Here is a 6490-nt window from a genome sequence, read left to right as displayed (position 1 = left end):
CACAAGCTTACACATTGGAATGGGGGATTGTTAAGCTAAGTGCACAAGATGTTTATCTTCACTTAAATATTGTCTCTACAATGACGTTTGGGATACGTTTTTTGTGTGACACCAGGAGGAGCAGAACAAATTATTCCTAAACAAAAATCCTTTGGCAACAACAACAAGCTTGGCCTGTGCTGTGCCCGTCAAAGGCGGCGGGCGTTCTGTGCATTTTCGTGGAAAGTATAAGCAACGGCACTCATTGGAATCTTTGGGCATGCAGTGCAGCATTTCCATTCCCCTGGATTGCCCTTGGCAGGCTAGGGCAGAGGTAAATTACAAGGTAGCATCTAAAATGTTTACTTTTGGAGGAAACTGCAGCGTGAGGTGGATATTTATAACAGGCTCCTCCCCGCACCCCACCCCTCACCGGGGCTGCTGTCGCTTCTGCTGCTGCGTTGCCTCCAGTGTTGCCAGATTTTGTGAGAGAAACAAGCGAGACCAGGTCAATAGGAAAACAAGCTAAAAAAGAAGCGACTTTAAACCTATATGCATTGGCAAAAAAAAGTGAAAAAAAAGATTTGGAATATTTTTTCAATAACACAAATCTGGTAAGTGGGGTCCCTGGCACTAAATATTTGTAGATGGGGGGTCTGTGGACAAATGCAGATTAATTGCAGGGTCCTTGACGTGAAAATGATTGAGAACCACTGGTTTAGACAAAATTAGGAAACAAGCCCAAATAATTAAGCAACTGCACTTTAGAAACAAGCCCCACAAAACACAACGCGCAACAATATTTTCAAGCGACTATACAGGAAAAACAAGCAGACATGGCAACTGGCAACCCCCCCCCCCCCCCCCCCCCCCTCCCGGCTTCACAGGCCTGCCGCCTGTCTTCACCTGCAGGTCAGGAGTCTAGGCCGTGTGGGCAGCCTGGGCGACAAGTAGGAGCCACTCCCGGCGGCAGTGCGACTGCCCACATCAGTCCTCCAGACTGCCCTGCAGCAGCGTTACATCAAGAGGTGTCTGCGGACGCGCTGGCTGCGCTCTCGGCCATCCGCTTGAATGGAACGCGGAGCTTCAAAGGATCCGAGAGGCTGTGTTTGTTCAGTCCCCAGCAGAGGGGATGCAGAGAATGACGGCCTATCATCTTAAGTGCCTGAGGTGGGGATACATTGAAGATGACAATATTATAAGTCTCGAGGCCGGCGTGTTTATACCATGCACCTGGGATTTTCGTAGCCTGGTTACCGTGATTTTTGTCCTTTTTCTGTTTTGTATGTGTTTATGGAGTTTACATTACTCTAATAGACCAGTCATACAATAATGAAACACAATACACATACAGTCACATGCACATGTACTAATTTCAGTCATTCATTTGTAATATTTACTCATATTTGTTTAACTTGAAAACATATAAATCAGTGTCATTTGGATATTTGGAATATAAATGTTTTACATCAACAACAGTTACATTTTTGGACACTGAGAATGCTGATACATTTAATTATACCTTATTGTGGAGTCTGATTTACTTGAGGTCACACAACTCAGCAGTGTGTCCAACTTTCCAAACCCCAATTCCAACATAGTGGGGTTGATTGAATGTGACTCTGTGAAGGAGAGTCATGATGTAACAGGTTTTTGATGGTGGCCATATGGATTTGGGGCTCTCATGAATTTTCCCCGCATTTTTGCGAGGTACATGGGGGCTCAATTTGTTTTTTAACCTTCATTGATGATATATCCACTGAGAAACGGACCTTTGCTCTCCGCGGTCACGGAAGTATCAGATACGACCCATGATAATCTCCTCTTCTGCTGATATCTTTATATGAGACTGCTATAACAACATCGTCTCCACTCCACTCTACCTCCCAGTAACACTGGGAGGTAGAGTGGAGTGGAGACCTGACACTGCCAAATGAATCTCTCTGGGTCATGAGGATATGATTGTTTTTGTCCATCAATGTTACTTTTGTGTTCCGTTTAGACAGAGACAGGTGTTGATCTGCTGTGTTTGGATCCAGTTGATTGGACGTGAATATTGTATAAGAACTCAGCTCTGGTCTTGGGTTCTGCTGGTGTTGACATGAAACATCCACTCTATTCACTGTCTCTGAGATGTTCGTCCATTTCTCTCTAAGAATGTCCTCTAGTTTGTCCCTCATCTTTGACACGGCCACGGTCACGTCTTCAAAGTCTCTCAGAGGACGGACATTGCTGCTGACTGGGTGTGTAGATTCACTGATCCTTGAGAGGGATGTGTAACTGTGTAGAAAATGGATGTGTGAGAAGATTTGCTCCAGCTCAGTCTCCTCCTCAGTTCAGTAACCTCCTGCTCCACACGCTTCCTCAGTTCTTCAGCACGACTCACTTCACGTTACTGCTGGTCTCTGATCAGCTCCATCACCTCAGATCGTCTTCTCTCAATGGAAGAGATCATCTCCTTAACTTTTTTGCTGCTATCTACGTTTATAAAAACGTAGCTAGGCTATCGGTACCTAAAGGTGCTAACTACGCGTACGTTCGTAGGCAACCGTATACTATTATATAAAAGCGGCGGCCGTCAATTTACCTTTTAGCATTGCTCCGTTTAGTATGGAGAGCCTCCGTCCCCACCAGCTATGGGATTTTTTTAATCCAGCTCCATTGAGCCTCCATTATTAAAAAGAAATTCAAAGCGCTGTATCTCAAAAGGTTCGAGTGCTGTCCATGGTGAGCCGTCGCGCATCCCGCGAGCTAATGCGACTGATCACTGTGCTCCCTGAACAACCCGGAAAGGAAACAAGGAGCGTAGAGTTAGAGCGGAAGGGTGGCATTCCTTAGGTGTGCTTATGCTGCCACCTAGCGGCAGCAATGAAGTTAAAGACGGTGTCACTGTCCTCCACTGAGCACAGTGATTGAGAGACTTCACCTCCTGGTGAAGCACCTTCACGTGACGTCTCTCTGCTGGATTCTCTGCTTTATGTTTTGCTGACTCGTATCAAGCTCTTTCTGTCTCTCAGTCCTTTCTGCTGCAGCTGAGACAATATTGTGACCTTTATGTTCTTCCAAAGAGCACAGAGAACAGATACACTGCAGATCAGTACGACAGAAAAGCCTCCTCACCTCGTTGTGACAAGAGCAGATGTTCTCCTGAAGCTCTCTGGAGGCTTTGACCAGCTTGTGTTTCTTAAAGGCAGGAGATTGATAGTGAGGCTGGAGGTGAGTGTCAAAGCTTTCAGTTTTCTACCAGTGCAGGAATCACAGGCCACATCTCCAGGTCCAGCATAGCAGTGATCAGGAGGAACATATTGGAGTCCTGTCTTCTTCAGTATATGTATCATGTCAACCAACATGGTGTTTTTCTTTAGAACAGGTCTTGGGATGAACGTGTGTCTGCACTCTGGACAGCTGAATGTACCTCTTTGATCATCCTGGTTCCAGTATTCCTCAATACACCTACTGCAGTTGTTATGTTATGTCCACAGGGAACAGTAACTGGATCCTTCAGTAAATCCAGACAGATAGAACAGCGAAACCGATCCCGGTCCAATTGAACTGCTTGTTGCGCCATTTTACGGCCGACTGATGAACAGACTGAGTTCAGCTTGGTCTCGCCTTTCAAGAAATCACATGACATGCATGAGGTTATTCCTGGTTGGTTATTCGTGCGTGCGTGCGTGCGTGCGTGCGTGCGTGCGTGCGTGCGTGCGTGCGTGCGTGTGCGTGTGTGCGTGTGTGAGAGAGTGAGAGAGTGAGTGAGGAGTTTGACATCCTGGATGTCCATAGTCCTGGATTATGCAGAGAAGGATCTTGGCTTCACTCTAACTCCAAAGAGGATGAGACGATACACCACAGTAGTCCTGACAGACCTGGAGTACGCAGATGACATCAGCCTGCTCTCTGACCACGTGGAGAAAACACAGGAGCTCCTGAACAGAGTGGGGTCAGACCGTCAGAGTATACCACGGTTGGCCTTTCGGCTAAATGCCAAGAAAAGAGGCCATCGCCTATAACATCTTATCATTATCAGAACATTCACCTCTGACAACAACAGGAGGCACTGCTCTCACGTCAAGGACTCCAAGCACCATGGGCTCATGGGTCAACTCGTCCGCAAGATCTTGCTTTTGTGGCCTGACCCTTCTGCTGACGCAGCCGGAAGGTTTGGAGAAACCTCCCTCCTCCCCCTTCTCCTTGAAAGTCAGGTGCCTCCTTGAAAAGATCTCAACTTTGTTCATGAGGTCATATGTGGTCGGCTAATGGAAACACTTATTCAACAACAAGGTAAGGTATCTGTTTGGGAAACATGCATGGCGCCCACTTCCCTTTCTCCTGTGGCAGGAAGAAGACGCTTATTTGTGGTATGGAAGAACGTGTTACTCAGTGCCTTACTCACTCTCAAAATGTGAGAGTGCGAGAGGAGCCAGCATCAGGACACATATCAGTTTGTTATTGTGATGACTAACAAACAGTGAATTTCCACTCATCTTTTTATCTGGTTTTCATCTGTGAAGAATTCACAGCAATGGAATCAGGAAATAGGGGTTCCTTCCAACACCTCCCCACAAGAGAGCAAGCAGTAGTAGAAAGTGCAGGACTTTGTTTATTGTGTTTTTTTGGGGGGTAGGAATAGGATTCAGCACCCAAGTTTACAAGATATTATTATACGGCGTGGAGGAGGCTTCTTTTCATATAGTCTGTATTTATCTCATATATTGAGGAAATCTTTGATGAAAAGACAAAGTTCTATCACTGGGAATTCTCTCACACACAAGACATGTGGTGGACAGGTGTAGAGCCAATACTCGTGTCAGAATGTTCGACCTAATTTACTCATTCAAGACGCCATAAAAAAGGTGTGAGTTCACCACTTAAGCCCTATATAATTCTTGGCAATGCTTCATCCACAATTTGAATTCAAGATAGCCGATCTGCAAGCTCACAACACATCGCTAGTGTAGATAGGCTTTACAATATTTCCACATTTTTATTTTGGAAAAAATGTTTGAAAATGTGTGGAAATTGTTCTTCTATTACGATTTGTTTTCACATATACAATGACATATTCCCCCAACAAGGACGTCAGGTTTAAAGTGGTTAAGTGGCCAGTGCACCTCTGGAATCGATACGGGGAGAAGGATTGGGAGGCTCAGGGAGAAAGTGCAGGCACCTTTATCCCTCTAGAAATGAAAGCAGGTATATAGGGGGGAGAGGGGAGGACAACTGTAACATGTCTGAAGCGTAACCTGTTCCCTGGCCCTCACTTTGAAACCAGATGAAGATCGGCTGCAGCCCTGAAGTCATTACTCCTTCAAAGGTAATTAACACATGGCTTTTGTTTGGAGCCCGATGAGCCCCAGATTGTGCAGGTACAGATGGTCGGAGGGGGGTTGGACAACAGATACCAAGAGCAAGGTGTGCTTGGACGTGCTTTCATGTCAGCAGGAAGTGCTTGACCCCCCCGGCCCCCCCTTGACCTCAAATCTGAGCTGTCAACGCCACTTCCTTGAGTGCCCTGTAAAGATTAACATGTGGGACAGAGACAGGGGGCTCCCGGAGTCCCCCCCCCCCCCCCCCACTGGCGGGCATGATGAGCGAAAGGACACAGCTGGCTGACACCTTTGACGCATCTTTTGTCAAGTTACACAAATGATATCATACAAGATTTTAAATGTTATGTGTTTCTTTGCCCTTACCCATGCTTTAGAATATCAGTGGACATCAGAGCCTCTGAGCAGTTGCCACCAGTCAGCTGGTCTATTTCTGGTCCTCAGTGGAGTTAATGCCTCATAGCTTCTGTTTCACCTTGTGCTAAAAAGTGCCACCTGGTGTATTTCTCGGGGTGGTAAAATAGCAGCAGTTACCATCCTGCTACCATCAAAGGGAGAGGGGTTGCAGTCTCGCCTTGACCTTGGAGACGCAGGGTTCCACATTGCACACGGGTGTTGCCTGCATTTGGAGACCTGCTGCACCGGGCCGCTTCGCCCTCCTGTTTAGCCTCTCTGGTCCCTGAATTCCCCCAGCAGAGAAAACTGGAGAGAACAGTGATTCTCAGTGGTGCAAAAAGTACTCAAATGTTTTACTTATTTAAGTATCAATCTATCAATGACTACAAAACTCTGTTATGACAAGTAAAAGTTCATTTTAATTAGTACATTTTAATTTTAATTTGCTTGTAAAAGTATACAAAAGTATTGGTATCAAACCGTACTTAAAGTACCAAAAGTAGAAAGTAGGCTACTCATTGGAATGTCCCATTTCACAAGTTTTCAAATGTATAAAATAATAACATCTTTTGAAAATAGCCAATTTACAAGCTCACAAAGTGTCACGATGATGCATTGTGAGCTTGTAGATCGACTATTTTCAAATGGCTGAATGGTATGGGGCTGAAGTAAAAGTACAATAATATATTGATTGATTATTTACAGTTTGCAGAATTACAGTACAATTCAAGCACAACTCAATATACAAAAACTGTTAACTGTGAGTGGACGACCCAATAAAGCATTAC

General features: G+C 45.4%; 1 pseudogene across 1 annotated transcript; it reads right to left on the bottom strand.

Moving 5' to 3' along the window:
• Positions 1 to 1766: 1766 nt before the first annotated feature.
• LOC306937139 (E3 ubiquitin-protein ligase TRIM47-like) lies at positions 1767 to 3317 on the bottom strand (annotated as a pseudogene). The gene is made up of 3 exons: positions 2927 to 3317; positions 2103 to 2241; positions 1767 to 1874 (listed from the first exon to the last, which is right to left on the bottom strand). The product of its transcript is annotated as an E3 ubiquitin-protein ligase TRIM47-like (transcript).
• Between the last annotated feature and the right edge of the window lie 3173 nt (positions 3318 to 6490).

Source organism: Electrona antarctica (genome assembly GCF_951216825.1).
Source record: "Electrona antarctica genome assembly, chromosome: 14".
In the NCBI taxonomy this organism is placed as follows: Eukaryota; Metazoa; Chordata; class Actinopteri; order Myctophiformes; family Myctophidae; genus Electrona; species Electrona antarctica.
Note: the sequence above shows the minus strand (reverse complement) of the source record. Positions and strands in the feature narration are given on the sequence as shown.